Below are 17,957 nucleotides of genomic sequence, written 5' to 3'. Positions count from 1 at the left end.
ATTTTCTAACCACTATTGCTCTTTAATATCCTAGTTTATACTTAAAGGTCAATTGCATGCAAATGCTGTTGTGCCTGCAAAATATCATATACAGACAGCTGTATTTTGGCAGGAGCTGTGTGAAAATGCCAAAATCCTTAGCTGGTACAGATAGTGTATAGATTAAATTCTATAAAAATGCCAAAATCATATACAAGAATAGACTACTGCCATTGGTGCAACTATGGGACAGTTTGGTTAAAAATGAAGTCCCAAATTTTCCCTGGGGTATTCTCAACAGTTTTTCCTTTGGGAAAAAGTTACTAAGCCCTCATACTATGAGAACTGTGGATGAAAAATCAAATTAGTGTTAATCTCTCTCTTGAAATTTAATGATGAAGAAGTTCTATCAACAATTTCCCTTTCTGCAGTTTGTGAATCTGAAGTAAGTTGGTACCACTGTTCACATCTAAAACAGCCTACACAGGCTGCACAAATCCAGTGTTACCTTCCAATATGCATAACAATGTGCTAAAAGATGTTCTGAAGAAGTCATTAGATCAGCAAATTAGTGATAGAATTGTGATTAAGAGCAGCTGGAAATAGACCAGAGGTTAACTGGGAATTTCCTGCTCCACATTAAGAACTGCAAGTTTAGGAGAATTTGATTTAGTCCTTTTCATGAGCTTAGCAGAGCCAGGCAACCTTTCAGAGAGAGGTGATGTACTGTGCACAATTAAACCACTGGACTCTTTCCATTAACTTTAAAAACTATTGGAAAGCACACTCTATGGATTGGTTTTCCATGGCAATTCTGCAGTGCTCTCTCATCGGTGAGATATATTTTCCTCAGGAAACTTGTTGGCATGAAACTCTGGCCCAGGATAGCTCCAGGAACTAAATCTAGAAGCCTTTGAGAGTTGTTAGCAGCCCATAATTTCAGTCTCATATCTCACACTTATCACTTATTACTTCCTTCAGAACAGAGACTTGATTTTGAGCTTGGACTTACTTCAGAACAGCCCTGTTCCCCCAGTGTAGAAAACATCCTCCAGTATCACTAGAATATCAGAGCAGACTCTTGAGCCACCATCCTAATTTACAGCCTCCTACCACAGTGATCAGTGGCTCCACATTCAAGTACAAACATTGAAATGTTACAAGTTGGTGTGTTGAGTATCAGCAGGTGGACATTAGCAATCAAGGAAATTACTTCACACTATCTGGTCTCTCATTATTTTCACCCATCACCTACAAAGATGCTGAGGAAAACCAGGAAATGGTTAAGCTGCTTTTTGCTTGCGCTGTCATGGCAAATCTACATTTTTCTGTTAATTTCCAGAAAATCATCTGCATTTTCTTCTGGTCGTTCGCCCTACATCGTCTGATAAGCTCAAGTACTGGGTCAGACTTGGATACATCTGAGTAATCCCACAGTGGGATTCACCAGCTCATCAGACTGCGTGGCAATAGTTATCTGGTAGTTTGGGATGGTGCCTAAGTCTATGGGCAGAGAACAGCAGGAAAGGCTCCCAAGCATAGCCACGTCTGAAAAGTCTCATTCATCTGCCAATGACAAGTTAAAAAAATAAGTTTTAGATACTGCTGACCCCTTACTGGAAATGTCGGGGGAACTATCCAGAGTGTGTTGTGGAATCACGGTTTTGTCCAAGCAAGTCTACAGGTAAGACAAGGGGTTTTTTTATTAAAATATAAACTTCACTTTCTGCAGAGTTGAAGAAACACAAGTTTTTGTTTAAATTCTCTGTGCAAAAGTGGGGTTTTTTTGTTATTTTTTTGTAATTTACTTTTGTGAAAACAGAACACTGCCAATTCTCATTCCATTTCTGCTACATCTTGTGCAGAAAGCAAGGGTGTACAGAACAGGATATATATCCAGCATTTCCTATGGCAAGATCATGATGCATTCCCATGTTACTGCACAAAGGGCTGGCTGGTCCTTCGTGGGAGCCCCCTCCTGAGGCCACAACCAAGGGACATAGGCCTCAGAAGCCCAGAATTTAAAAGGCATTTGGAAAAAAGAGAGAACGTAACTATGGCTCCTGGAAATCTTTGCAACACACACCATACATATGTACATTCTTTTCTTCCAGAATGTTTCAAGGTTTCATATAAGCAAAACCTCTCTTTTCTACATGTTTGCAGAAGCTATGAAAAACTTCTTGCCTCTACTCATGCAGCATGTTCAACAATAAAATGCTGATCTTAATACAATCAGTTTTATACACAGGTTTTGACATCCAGTTTTGAAACATTTTAGTGCAGCCTTCCTTAAAGAGTACTTTACTCAAAGTAAATAAATGATCTGGAAACAGAAGTACTGCAGGTCCTTAAACCTGAGCATTAGCCTGGAAAGGCTGAGGAGATGTCTTAAGCTGTTTGATGCAGACAAAAAAATGATTGCTGACCTCAGAAAGGTTGTGTGAAATGCCCTTTTCCCCCATGTCCCGTTTCTGTTCTGGGGAGTAAAGAGTGGACATAGATTCCAGTCTGTTGAATTTGAAACCCATCTTTCCCATCAGCATTTCTTGTGTGCTCACTGAGCTCCTCCTCTCCCAGAGTGCTGGCCTGAGGCCGAGCCCTCAGCGTGGAGCACTGAACCCTCCCATGCAGTGAACAGGCAGAGCCTCACTGAGCCTGGGGCTGGCAGCCCCAGCCTGCAAATACCATAAACTTGTTACGATATGAGGCTTTTTGTGGCTGGTTGCCAAAGTCTACTGGCTTACCCCTCACTGTAGTGAGGATAAGAAAAGCTAGCATTTCACTCAACCATCAGAAATACGAATTGACCTTGATAAGTGGATGAATGGAATTTTTCAGATTTGGGGTAATAATAGTCAGTGACTCCATGATCACTGGTGGTATTGGAAAGTTTAAATAATCAATCTTCATAGAACTCCTAATCTTTGCCTGACAGGCACTATATACAGTGTGTGGAATATTAATATTGCATTCAGTTCTGGACAGCTCAGTAACAGTAGTGAGAACAAATTGGAAGGAATTCAGAGAAGCACAGCAAAATGATGGAGTGACTAGAGAGACTGATTTATGTGGGGTTATATCAAAAGAATTGTGAGTTCTGCTTTGGCCAAAATGTGAGGGAGAAAGGATGATCTGTGGAGTCATAAGAGCATCACTGGGTGTCTGGAGGGGAGATGCTACAGGAGGAAAGTAAATTATTTGGAGTTTTCTCAGGGTGTCAAGTTAGGATCAGTAGAAAGAATTAAGTAACTGACGGTTAAGGCAGAAAATCAAGGAAGTCTTGTTTCTCTGTTACCTCCCAGATCAGCTGGTGAAAATATATCTCACAAAATTGAAAATAAGTAGTGGGTAAAAGATTAAAGGCTAATGAGGAGAAAAAGAGAAATTAAGAGAAATAAGAAAAAATTGACAATGAATAATGTCCCAGAGTCTCTGAATGTTCTCATGAGGACTCAAGAAGTCCTTCACTGCAGGGAGGAAAGGGAATATCAAGCACCAGTAGGGAGGTGATGAAAAATGATGAGTGATTTGGAAGAGACCCACAAGTCATGTCCCAGCCACTGACCCAGAGACAGTGAAGTTTGGACAGTGAAGTTGGCTGCATATTCCTTGGGTGTCCTGACTCCAGGTCAAGCCTTACTATCAAACCAGCCTGAACTAAAGGTCCAGACTCCAGAGGACAGACAAAATCTAGGCCTTAAGCATTCATCTCTGACTCATGTCTAGTTTAAGGTGACGGTTTTGTGTATTTTAAAGGGAAGAGAAATGATACATCCAAGATGGGGACTTCTGTCCTCTCTCAATCCCTCCTCCCTGCCAATGACAGGAACTAGAGTGCAGCTGTCAAAACCCCCAACACAGCACATGGTGGGAAGGGACATGCACTTCTCTTTGGCAAACTTGCTATCTAGAAACATGTGTGCAGAGGATCACCCAGCAAGGGTCTGTGCTGTGTCTCAGGGGTGAGGGCTTTCTCCAATAGGACAGAGAGTTCCTCTGGAAGGGGATGAGTACAAATCATGTACAAACAAGACATCAAACAGGCCTCTTGCATACTGGCCAGAAGACAAAGGTTTAGTAACCCCACTTTTGGAGGAGGATTGAGATATCAGTGACCTCTGCACAGCCGCTGTTGGTGAGGAAAATGCACATCTTCAAGCAACTGTCTGAGCCAGAACTTCTCTTTCCCAGGTGTGGGCTCCTCATCGCTGCTCTCTGATTACAGCTCTCCTCATGGGGAGAGAGGGATACACAGTGGAGCTGTGATGTGAAGGTGGTGTCCCATCTGTCTAGTGTCCTTATTTCCTTTTAGATTTAGGAAATTTTAAACAAATAAAGGTCTTCAAAACTGAATATTTTGAAAATTGTCCTAATATTTCTGTTTCATATTCTCAAGTTCTCAAGAGTTAATGCTGTAGACTCAGTTCTATCATACTTCATTCGTATATTGTTCCTTCCATTTTCTGTTGAATGTAACAGAGATTTTTCTCAGCCCTTCACCATCACTGGATTAAGAGATTGTATTTCAGCCTCCGAAATATGCAGCCTGAGTCCTTCCAGATCAAGATCTCATGGTGCCAGGATGATGCTTTACTCTTTAGCACAACCATCTTAGTAGCATGGTCCTCCCCAGAAGGAGACCATGGCTTCTCATACATCCCTTCCTCCCTGAGTCAACTGCTATATTTTTCATGAAAACCTGCTTTGTCTTATACTAAAGGGGGCTGGTAGTAACTCAGCTTCCTCCCCTGACCTTCCACACATCAGAGCATGTTGTTCTGGACAGTTACCTCCCAAATCCTTCTTGACATATCCCCAAAAGCAATAGGACTGTGATCTCCTGCCACTGTAAGCACTGCAGTGATCAGCAAATATTGCTGATGAAAGCAGTCTATGGCCCACACACATTCCTCTTCAGTGACACTTAGAACCAGCAGAGCCAGGCACATGCTGTACTGAGGAGAATTAACATGGACTGTGACATAACTGGGCACTTTTCCCACTCCCAGCATCAAAATTTAGGCAAAGAAGGAGTTCAAACCCTAAGTAAAAAAGAAAACTATTTCATGGATATTTCAGCAGAGTAATTCTTCTGTGTACAATTTACACAGCTTCTGACATAATGCTGGTGAAAAGGCTGGGGAATCCTCACTGGATATGGTTGTTTTACATCATTTACATCAACATATAGAAAAAAAAAGTATTTAAGTGACAGTCATCTTACCCTGGTGGGTGACATGGTCCTTATCACTTTCTCTCTAGCACATGGAGTTGAACCTGAGGACATAATGTTGGGATTAATTAGGACAGAGCTCGTCCCCATGAATTTCCATGTTTTGGGGGCCACTTGTAAGTAGGACTTCAAAAGCCAGTGTATTTTGAGTAGTCCCTTGCGTAGGCTGCAACACAATGGCTCGTTTTGTTTTGGCCATCAGATTTTGCCTGTACCCCCAGGTTAAAGAAAAAGATGAAAGAGGGATTGGCATGTAATCACTTCCTACTAGAAATAAGGCAAAACAACTGAGAAAACTGATCTGGGTACAGAGAATAATTTAATTAATTGAATGTTACAGAAGAGATGTTAATAACATTTTCCTGCCCTTCTTCACTTATATTACCAGCCCTGTGCTTTTTGATTGTTGGTCCCAGGAACTCTTCTGGAGGCAGCAGCTGTATATTCTGCAGCAGTTTCCCACCACCTCTCTGCAGAGCAGCCCCTGCCCTCACACACATGAAGCCAAGTAATGCTGATTTCCAGACACAGTTGAAGCAGGATCAAAGCTTCGGTGATCAAAATACAATTGGAGCTTGCCCGTGACACCATCTGTGCTGGCTGAAACATAAAACTTATCACCAGTCATATATCACTCGTTATCTTGATCCAGCAGTGTACCAAAGGGACATTCCTCCTGGATGAGCAGTCCCACTGATTTTAGCAGGACTACTTCCACATGTATATAAAGAGGTGTGCCTAAGTATTCCTCTGAAGCAAACCTAAGGCCTTTAGTTCTTGTCATTTTGATATGGTGATTGTTTAAATGAATCAATGCTAACTCTCAGAAACTAGCAGACTAAATCTCAATTGAAACATTTCTTTAATTAGGATTGAGAATATGAGTGAGACTAATTTTTGCTCAAAGATTTAAGATCTGACTTTTAGCTCCACCTCCTTGCATAAAACACACAAAACCCCACACGGTTGCTCCAGTTCCCAAAGAAAACTAGCTGGCAGGTTGACACTCATTGCTCCTGGGGTGACACACACTTACCTGAGACCAGTGGCTGTTAACATTAATGCCATTAATTAAGGTGTGACTGGTTTGCTTTGTGGCAATGACACTTCTGCAGAAAGGATTACCTGTGTCAGGAATCCCACTTTGTGCATTATGCTGACCAGTGTGTTAGTTGGTACACCTTGGGCAAAAGAGTCTTGGTTTCCATTTTTCTTCCAATGTGAGCTAATTATGTAGAGGCAATATCTACCAGAACCTTGTATGTTTTCCTTTGAGACAGATCAGTCACATTGTCTTGTGCACAAATGGTCCTGACCTTGGGGAAAGTCTGGTCAAGCTCAGAACCATTTCACTCCTTAATCTTTTTATTAGTTGCCTTAATCACTAGAAGTCACTAGCATATCTATGCTGCAGTTACACCCCAGCTTCAGCTGATCACCACAGACAGAGGTTGAGGCAGTGTGGACCTCTAAATCCACTGAACTGTGTAACATGTTACTTTTGGCCTCCTATATTAAAACCTTTTAAACTCTGCAGCAAGCTTTAAAACAATCACATTTCCTCAGGGCTGCCAGAAGCAAACGTAAATACAGGAGTTCAAAAGAAGAATCCAGTTTTCACAGCTGCATCTTAGTTAAATTAAAAAGGGAGAAAAAAAAAGAAAAAAAAAAAGACGAAAAAGAAGAAAGACAAACTGACCTAAAAGCTTTTGAAAATGAAGACCAGGGCAGACAAAAGTAATTGTTCTAAAGCTGTTCTGTGTTTTAGGAACTCTATAATTTCCAGATTTGAAAAAATTTTTGTTTCTAAAAAAACATGATTTTTGAGTTACACTGGACTTAAAAATATCTAGGTTAGAACAATTATCAGGGCTTCAAGAGGAAATAAAATATACCACAGTGAGGAAAATATGCCATTTTGGCTATAGCGTATAACTAAATGATTTTTGAGCATTGCCTAATTGTCTGACACTGGTTAACCAAACAATGCATTTTTTCACAGGTTCCAATATCAGCTGAAACCGTTCTGTTACCTCCCCCTGTTGAGAGACACATTGTATTTTTGATCATAAATCTAACAGGGTAAGGACTGAAAAAGGGATTCCTGCTTTGTTTTTGCATTTAAACTGAGGTTAAAATATTCTAACTGTTGCCATTTATATAGGGAATAATATGCTTTAGTGAGGGCTATGGCTCAGAGAAATGTTGATACCAAAGCTGTGCTGCCGAGCTTTGTGTTTATTTTGACACAGCAATGGATTGGATATGTGAGTAGAGTCATGCTTAAGTCATAGTTTAACTCATCTTTGATGGCTGCACTGAACTGACTCCTGAAATTAATTTGAATAAATTAATATATAATTAGAAAATATACTATTAAAATAAATATATTATTAGATAAACTTTAAATGAAACTGTATTTTTTATATGAAAATCTTTAAGTGCCCAAAATATTCTATCTGCTTCCTCCACATCAGAGATGCTGAGCAATGTGTATCATCTCAGGCAAACCAATTCCCACTAAAAATATGCACTTCAGACGACAAAAACTGTACAAATTTATAGAACAACTACATTTTAAGAAAGAAAAACTTGAAAAAAATTAAAATTTTTCAGTAACATAGGATAAAATACAGATTTTTACTTTTAAAAATTGTTACTGGTCACTAACCAATAAAACTGGTTAATAATTTTTTTATAAATAATTATAAACTATTAGAAAAGTTCAGGAAAAAGAGAAAGTAAATTATTTTGCATCTTATAGTGGAAAAGTTAAAATAATCATAAACACTGCAATGTGATTTGAAAACATATTGGGGTTTTTTTTCCAGCCAACTAAGAAACTGATATTCTTATTTTCATAAGGGGGATGCTGAAAGGATTTAAAGCACCATTTGGTTTGGAGTATGTGCCAAGGAACTACCCCGCTGAATTTTGGAGCAGTTTTACAGTCTGCTGTGCAGTTTGTGTTGACATTCCACTGAGAAGGAGAGATGGGCAAGTTACCATTAGTGACTAGACTATGAAGGGAACTTTGGTCTATTTTTGGAGACTATTTCCTAATCAAATAAACAGCTCATAATGCATTTTTCAACATCAATTTGAAATATGTTCTTTGATTTTCTTGGAGCTGAGCATTTTCAGCCAGCAGCTATTTACCTGGGCACCAGAGTAGTGCTACAGTAATGGGGACTGCTTTGGTGAAAGGTTTCCATTTGCAGAAATGTTATTTTTATTGTCCTGTGCACAAGTCTGGGAGCAAAAATAGTGTTTGCACATTCAGTGGCTCTCTCACTGTGCTTTATTCCACTGATTTGTTTTTGTTTGCTGATAAGGGAACTGAATAAGTGAAGGGAGTAATTGATGAGCTCCAGTGCAAATTCCCATCTCACAAGCTGGTAGGTAAATAAAACCCCATCCTAGTGAGTGATGGGAAAAGGAAAAAAAAAAAAAAATAGAAAGAAGAGGCAGACAGCAATGTGTTGATCACTGGCTGAGTCTGCCCATGATAGTAACTCAACAACTGTATGCATCTGACCAAGTGAATTCTCTATCCTCTAAAGGGAAGGGTCCAAAGCACTGAGGTAAAATGAAATTCAAGAATGCCAGTATTTTATATTTGATTGCTTTGCCATGTGTTCATCTGCTTTGTTCTTTGTGTGTGAATCCTCAGTATTTATGATGAAACTGGACTATGAAGATGGAGGGTGCGTTCTTGAAATGCTTTGTGGGAAACTAGCGCCCTGTTATGTTACTGAAAACCACCTGGCCACATCCCAGGTCCTGACTTGGAAACGTGCCTGAAGGAGTCTTCCTGGCTTTTCCTCAATTATTTCCCTCAGTGATAATGAAGAAGAAAAAGGAAGAGCGATGTAAGGTGCACTCACCCCCATCAGCATTGGCTGCAGCACACACAGCACGAGCTTTGGCTGAGTGCGAGGTAATGGCCTGATCCAACTGGGAAAAGACCATAAAACTCCACTGCAAACACTTGTATAAACAGGACTTTTTGATGAAATTGAAACCATATTTTGACTTGTCGTTAGAAAAACAAATCTGAAGAGATAGTTATATATTGAATAACCTTAGAGTTTTTCAGAGCCAAGAAATCAGCTGCTGGCTTGAAGAGCTGGATGGCAACATAAAACATGCTGACCCAGGCCAATTCCTTGGTGTTCTGTGGCTCAGCAGCATATTCATGTAGTGAGTTTGCTCTCCATCACCACCACTAAGGACTTCTTGGGACCAGCAGGTATAAAACAATTACTCTTTCCTCAAAAGTTTTCATCAAACAAAAGTGATATTCCCAGGAACTGTTAACACCACAGCCCAAATGACACTTTGGCAAACCTTCCAATTCTCCACCAGGAGACTGGTGGCATAGAGGCAGCAGATAAGCATGGCCCTACAGTGTACACATTTTATAGAAACAAGAAGCACAACTGGTGGTGTCAGCTGTGTGCTTCTCTCCAAGATGTCATTCTTGTTTACAGTTCACTGGTCGGAAAAAACTAATTCTGAGTACAATGGCAGGGATGTGCACAAGAGGGGAGATCTGACGGAGCAGCTGTCCCTCACTAGAACATGGCTCATTTCACCAATTGTGTCTCTGGCCATCACCTACCAAGGACTGGAGCTGAGGCAGCCTGAGGAAGTTTTCCTTATTTAAGAAGTTAGGAAAGGCAAAAGACACCTTTGTCCAGAGCCATAAAGCTTGTGTACAGTAAATTAGCTTCTCATTAAATCAATATACTGGGCCTCCTTAACACCCTGCTCAAAAGGAAGTTTGTAAGATGTGTCACATTATCCAGTCCTTATCCACATGGTTATGATGAGGTGTGACTGGCTGCAAATGGAGTAAGAACAAGGTCTCAAAGGGGTTTCAGTATTGCTGTATTTTTCTATTTCAGTAGCACCTAAAGGCCTTGAATGAGATACAGCTCCATAGCTGGGAAAACTTACCACCTTAGGGAAGACAAAGGGAAACTGGGAAATGGACAAATAACATAACCGTAAAGGGAGAAAGAGAATACAGACCTTGGGAGTTCCACTTTGTATTCTAGTGACTAACTGATGCTGGCAGATTGCTAACACCTGAAGCCTGCTGCTCTCTGCTGTTGTCATTGCCCTTCCCTCATTGCAGTCAGATGTTTACTTTCAGAGCAGCTGATTGTGAGCCAAACTCAAAAACTCCATGGCAATGAGAAATGTTCATTGCTTGGTCAGGTAGTCAAATGTCCTTTGAAACTGTGATTTTGGTGCCTGGGGTTCTGGATGTTTATCTGCATTTTCTGTTGGTTGCTTCTGCTGAGATCCAAAACTCTTAGCCAGGTCAGGTCCTTCTGAGGATACATCTGGCATGGCAGATGAAGTTCCTGGCCCACCTGTTCCTTCTTTCCTCTGAGCAAATACTAGAGGGAGTTGTTTTTGATGCTGTTGAGACACCATAACAGCTTTTGCAAGTGTTTTCAGTGTGTTCCATTGCAAAGACAAATGCGTGCATGAGGTGATTTTGTGCTGTAAAAGATTAGGGAAATGTGGGATTGTGAAGGCTTGGGCTGTAAGTCTGCTAACCTGCTGGAAAGCCATCCTGGAATGAGAAGAGGACCATCTCCTCAGCTGATCCTTCCCATGTTGCCTAGCTGTAAATCCTCTCTAGTCCTGTCAAGCACCTGACATGATGGAAAGAGGATGATGTTTACAGATGTCCTTGAAATACAATCCAGTACATACTGTCCAGTGCAGGCCAGTGCTGGCAACAGTGATGTCCCCTTTGCACAATTCTCCTTCTGCATTTATCCACAGATGGAGTAGTTGCCAAAAGGGGATTTCCACCACTGACTTCCCAATCTCCTATTTCTGGTCAATCCAGTTATTTATTCCCCTGCTGTGAATATCTGTGGTTGGAGTAGGAATTAGGAAAGAGGTTTTTAATGGGTGATGGCCAAAATAATTGACAAGAAACCAACAATGCTGGCAGGGATGACTTTTTAGTAACCTGAACTGACCACAAAGGGGAGAATGAAGAGTCCCAGGGCAGGGCATTTCTGAAACTCCTGCAGGTCCCTTTATGTTGGACGTTGGACGCTCTTCTGGGCAAGCTCGTGAGACAGGTCTTTGGCCTGGAACTGCTCTGGGGACCATCAGCCAAGCCAGGCAGCACAGAGACCAGCTTAGCATCTCTTCACCACCAGCTCTCTGACCCTCAAAAAGCTGCTGAGGCCTGCATAGGTCTTATGGGGAAGATCACAGCCAGATCTCCCTTTTCTGGAGACCTGTATGTGTGCAGTAGCGCAGCCCATCCCATCTCATAGGAAGAGAGACAAAACAACAGCTGCAGGTGAAAGGATTTAACTCTTGTCTCCCATTTACTGATGCTGATTTGTTAAATTAAGTTACCTGTATGTTGGGTTGTGCCCAGAATTTGCAGCTTTACATGTTCACATAGATCTGCCACCAGCAGGAAATCTCACAGTCCTGCATGGGACCTGTTGGAACAGTCACACAGCCTTTTGGGCAGCCATTTATTCAGATAGTTGATTATCATTAGGACATAAAGCTGATGGTCCAGACTCTTAGTATGTCTGTGCTGTACCTCTAGCAGTGCCCTCAACCCATTTATGTGTCAGATTCATTGGCAGTGCTGGGGTCAAACCTGGAACTGTGGCTCCAGCTGTCTTCAAAAGCTGCTCAATAAGTGTTACAGCATGTGCAGTCATGCTGGACTGTAGGTAGTTGTTTCATTGTAGAAGGCAATCAGGTTGGTCAAGCACAATTTACCTTTAGTGCATTCATGCTGACTGCTCCTGATCACCTTCTTGTCATCCATATGGATAGAGATCTCCAGAGGGAGGCACTCCATCCTCTTTTCGGGGATTGACCTCGAAGCTGACTGGCTCATAGTTCCCTGTGTCCTCCTTCCTGCCCTTTTTGAAAACCAGGATGACATTTGCTTTGCTTTCCCCTACTAAGCTGCAGTTCATATGTTGAACCTGGAGCAAAATGCATGAAGGATTGGGTGGATCATGGCACAGTGAACTCAGGATATGAGGTCTGCCATTGGCTTCTCTGCAGCACTTAGAGCAAGAGATCACCAGGGCCCAGCAGTGAAAGGGTTGTCTCCTTTCATGAGTTTCCTTTCCTGGAGTGCTCCTGTGGGATACTTCTGGCTATATACCAAACAGTTTTTAAGCGTCCACAAGTCTGGCAAGTGTTCTTCTTTCCTATACCTTGAGTTGATCAGCCCTAAAGCTGGTGACTTCCTAAGCATGCTGCAGAGCAAAAACAACTTTCGGCAAAAAGGTTTTGGAGCAGTTGGGCTGTGAATGGTCAAAAGGTTGCCAGTCCTGTCTTCCTGGTTGAGTCCTTCTTTGGTTTCTTTTTTTAAATAAAAACAAGGCTTGATCTTTTAGGAATATTTTTCCATGTGAGAGGCACCTAAAAATTCTTTTCATTGTTCCATTTAGTATTTAAATAAAAGTAAAATTGTCATTCAATCAAAATTGCCCCAAGATTTGATTCTGAAAGCTTCAGCTCTCCATGTGATTTCTTAAACCACAGCAAGCTACCAGAGTTTAGAGCTGACTGCTCGCAGCACCACAGCAATCAATCCCTACTGCATCTAACCATGGTTATTTTGTAACACACCATGACATGAGCACATTCCTTCCTTATAGAATTGACTTCTCTATATCTCCAATGAGGTTTCATCTTCCCAGCCTGACCCAGTCTGACAAATGCACTGGCTCTATTTAAAACAGCAGGTCCAGGGTAGCTGCGCAAAGCACCGCAATTAAGTGGGAGCAGCCTGATTAAAATGTTGTCCTTAATTATGTGTGATGACAGAGAAAAACCTTTTTTATAGATTCTCTTTGTGACAGGGCCCAGACTGCCTTGCCAAAGCCCTAATGCTAGACAGCAGGAAACTTGGCCCAGAACCAAAAACTCTGCAGACACTTCCCTTAGACAGCACTTGGTGCAGAGTAATCTGTCCTTCCCCATGTATATTTTAGGCAGACAGGCTGAAAGTCAACACAAGCTTGAATAAATCTGGGGACTGGTGTAGAAACTCATGTTATCTTCAGACGAGCCTAACCCCCAGGTCAGCAGGAGTCTAGAGTATGGGGTCAGAGTGGGACTAATGCTTGTAAGTATAGACCCCATTAAAATTACAACGTTGTTTACATCAATCTGCTTCATTCATGAAATAATGATGCTGCCAAACTTTCCTGGGTTTTTTTTTTATGAGAAATGGGCAAGGCAAATTGGGCAATGGTCCAAAGGCCCCTGAGGCACAAGTTAGTTTTGATAGATTAGAAAGAAGATGAATCTCCATGGGATGGTATTAAAGCATCTTTTATTATGTGCAAAGCAGCCTTTTAACTTCCCAGGAGACATCCCTATCTCCCCATGCTAGTCCAAGCAAAAAGCTTTCAGCATTAATAACACCTGGAGAACCCCACTGGTCTGACAGCTCAAGGGGAACAGCTTAGCAAAGGCTGCCTGACCTCTTAAAACAACCCATTTGGGTCAAATATTGCTGTGCTCTGGACAAAATTACCTCCTTCCAAAAGCCATAGAAGCTGTGAACACAAGATGCTTCACAGCTTTAGGACCTGGATTTCTTGATGTATTTCCCGATAGATTTATCCACGCATCAGTTGCATTGCCTGAAATGTCTGACAGAGCAAGATCTGTCATTTTTTTCCTAGTAAGTTAATAGCATTTAGTTGCTGGAAGGTAGACAATCTCAATGCCATGGTGTTTGCTGGACTTGCTGAAATGAATGTGATATGGACAAGCAATTTTAGTGTATAACCTTTATCCCAAAAGTATTGTCCAGAAATATCTTCACATAGATTCCAAAAAACTATTTTTGGTCATCCCAGAATGTTTAATTTTGTTTGCAAGCACCAATATAATGTATTTACTACACAAAATAAAAGTATTTTTCAACTTTTTTTCAAGTGATAAAATGTTGCTCAATTGATTTTTTTTAGGTGTTACAAATTTATAATAAGTGGATGTGTGTCTTTCACCAGAATTTGTTCCAGCATAAATACTTTTTTCTTGTTCTGATGAAAACACAGCAAATTTTCAGGCAGTTCTAGTATGCATTTCCAATTACTTGTCTCAAAAAGCATCCTCTCTATACAGCATATGGAGAATGGCAATGAACATAGCGTAGAACCTAGAAGAGAAATCTCTGAGAAGAGATTGCTAAATGTCATTTTTTCAAGCAGGAAAAAAGTAGAATTTACATGATAAACTGTATGAGCAATAAAAGTGTCAGAGAACAGAGACAGGGAAATACAGCTCTCCTTGGCTTATAATACAAAAATCCTCAACCAAACAGATGATAATTCAGTGAAACAAATTCAAATCCAACAAAAGGAAATATTACTCATTTTAATTTAATTTTTCATAGTGTAATTTGCTGCCAGACAATGTCACTGAGGGAGAGAACTCAGAAACAGAATGGACATTTATAGAGATAACAGTAATACTTAAATCCATCATGAGTATTGATAACATGTATTTTGAAAGGAACATCCAGCCTGAAAGAAAGAAGGTTAAAGAACCTTAACTGCTAAAGGAGAAGTAGGTCCTGGCTGCTGCTGGGGACACAAAGCTTGGGTACAACACTTCTATTTCAGTCAGGGACCTGCAATGTCCTTGGATGCATAAAGAGGACAACAGTCATAAAGCAGCCACAAAATATTACGCTTCTGTATGAGCATGGCACTTCTATGTATGGGTACTGCTATTACCGCAAAATTTGAAAATCTCATTCTGAGCCAGAATGAAAAAAAACCTGCTGAATATTTTATTCTAAACATTCAGAAAAATATGTCCTTTTTGGGGAAAAAAAGATCTCATGTGTATTTATTCTTCTGTTACTTTTATTAGTTTTTACATCATTTCTTGGACATAGCCATTCCAGTCTTCACTGGGAATCATGTTAAAATATTTTAAACAATAGCTGCTCACCCGATTTATGAGTTCTTCTTTGTTCTGAATGCTAGGATACACTAACACTGGTAGGAGACATAATCCAGAAAAGACAGGATGTTTCAGTCATTGTGAAGTAGCAGCTGCCCCTATTCATTAAAAAAAAAAAAAAAAAAAAAAAAAAAAAAAAAAAAGGCTATTGCAGCAGGTATTGTAACATAACTATCATATCCTGTGCTGTCTCTTATGTCATATATCATCTCACTTGATGAACACACTGTGTGCCTGTGGCCACTTTCCCCTTTGCTTCATCTCCCTACACACATCCTCCTTTTTCATCCCCTAATATAGCTGCCACAACTTCTCTACAATAGGTTATGGCATGCTAGTTGGAAGGCCAAATGACACAGACATGTTAACAAATAACTAAAACCAGAGAAAAGTAAATAAACTTTTTTTTTTTTTAATGTTAAAAAGAAAAGTTATAAATATTGATGAGAACGGTCATCACCACAGATTATTGCGGAAAACTATTTACTCAGTCACTTCAGTAAAAATGTCCTGACCAGCTCTAGTCAATGTATGTTTGGGCAATCAATCCAGCTAATTGTAGCATATATTTAAGAAGACTAATAACTCTGAAGAACCCAGGAAACTACTGGAAGAAGTTAAAAACCAATCTGGCTTTTAGCCTTGCTCTAAGATTTCTGTTTTTATTGAAGAGTGCCTGGTGTTCCCTAACCAGGAAATCCCTGATTCATCTGCTTTGCAGACACAAGAGGGAATGCAGGTTTTTCTCCATCAGGAATGATACTTGTATAAGACCAGCCCTCATGCACAAGGAGGAGACTTCTACCCCCTAGTATTGCCTGAACCACTCCACTCTAATGTATTGCAGGTTAGAGGAGCTCCAGCCCATACTTTCTTGTAATTCAGCTTGTATTTGGCAGGCATCTTGCATGTTTTCTGTATGTAGATTGGATCTTTGCCTGTCTCCAGCTTAAAACCTTGGTAAACCAATTTCTCAGGAAATCTATTTCTCTCTGTGCCCTGGGATTACATGAATAGCAGGCTCTCATGACACTTCCTGGTGTTTCAGCTTCACCTCAGATCTTTGCTGTAGCTCAGCTCTTGGGACTGATCTCTGGCCAACTGCTTGAGGGGCTGCAAAGTCTCAGCTGCCAGCTGTGATCCCTTCTACACTGCTCTGTCTCCAGATGTAGCCTGCTCATCTCAGTGCAGAGAAGGGGTGTGTCCTGCATTTGCATCTGTACCTGTCCCTGGGAGCGTCCACGTGGTGCTCTGGCTATTAAAATTGCTTCCCTTCAGCTCCCTTTGGTCAGCTTTTTCTTGTTTCCAGCATGGACAGAGGGAGAAGTTTCTGGGAGCAGCTCAGGAAAGCTCTTCTCCATGCTGAATAATTTCTTGTCATGAACTAAGAATTTCATAAGTTACCAGCCTTCATATTTCTTTCTCCATGAACTTGCAGCATTTTAAATAGATACTGTATCTTCTTCCTCCTCAGCTTAGATTCCAGTGGTTGATCAGTTGTTTCCTTCCAATGAATGCTGGAAATTCAACTGGATGTTTATGTCCATTCTCCCTCACTTTGTTCACTGCAAATTCCCTGTCTCTTCCTAGTTTGTGTCTTGCTTTTCAGTCCTCCATGGTCTTTGGACAGCGCTTCACCTCTTGAAATGATTTGGGATATTGCAAAATGGTCACCAATTGCAATTAGGAACAGGGAAATGCTTCCAAACGTTTCTACCTGAGGCCTTCTCTTTGCAAGGATGATCCCACTGACATTCCTACTTCCATGCTCGCAACAGATAAATTAGGAACTAATGAGAAAAGGGAATGAGACAAAGGGGTTACAAGAGAAATTCCATCAAGTCACAAGCTTTCAGAGAAGAGAGGCTCAGCAACTTGCAGTCTTACCCTCGGAGGAATAAGAAAGTTTCTAGTCATTCCTACTGTGTGGCTTATACCTTGTATTTGGCTGGAGCATATCATTCAGGAAATCATTCCATTTGGCTTGAGGATATTAAAGAACGGGAAATTCCTTGCTTTCTTTATAATTTTTTAATAGTGCTTTACCGTTGTCTGTATCAAAACTCAGCAGGTGAGGAACAGAGGGATCTGAGTGCTCATTTAGGAACCTCCAAGATGTTGTGAGCTGTCATGTCGTGTGTCTTTGAGCTGTGACAGTGTGAGTTCAGCCCTCAGAGTGTGACTCCAAGTTACTCATTCTCAGCCCTCTGGCTTGGTTGTTAACTCTCTGCCATCAATCATGCTCAGAGATATTTGGGCTTTTTGTTTTCCATTAGATCAGACAAGTGTCACTGACTATACTGTGGCAGACAAAGCTCTCCAGAAAAGAGGTTTGAAAAGCCTCACACTGTGCTATCCAAATTATCCTAATTACCTACTTATCCTTATCACAGCAACTAATTAGACTGGCTATAAAGTTAAACCCATAAACAGACCACAGGCTATAAAAGCCTGAAGGCAAGAGAGATGTTGAAAAGGGACTCAGAAGAACATGTGGGTGTAGGAATGCTTTTATTGAAAGGTTTGGTTGAGGATAAGTGCCTGCAGAAAATAACCAGTAGTCTCTCAGCCTGCTAAGAGAACTGACAGGCTTCAAAATCTGCATGAGAGTCAGCAAGACCATCACTTATAATTGCCCAATTTTAGCAACTTGCAGAAAAATAGATATGTATCTTTCCCCAAAACAGTCTCTTCAAAGCAGGCACTAAATAAATCACAACCTTCTTTCTGAGAGTCTCCT

The sequence above is a fragment of the Sylvia atricapilla genome, chromosome 8 (genome assembly GCF_009819655.1).
Source record: "Sylvia atricapilla isolate bSylAtr1 chromosome 8, bSylAtr1.pri, whole genome shotgun sequence".
Taxonomy (NCBI): domain Eukaryota; kingdom Metazoa; phylum Chordata; class Aves; order Passeriformes; family Sylviidae; genus Sylvia; species Sylvia atricapilla.
The sequence above is the reverse complement of the archived record's forward strand: the minus strand, read 5'-3'. Positions refer to the sequence as shown.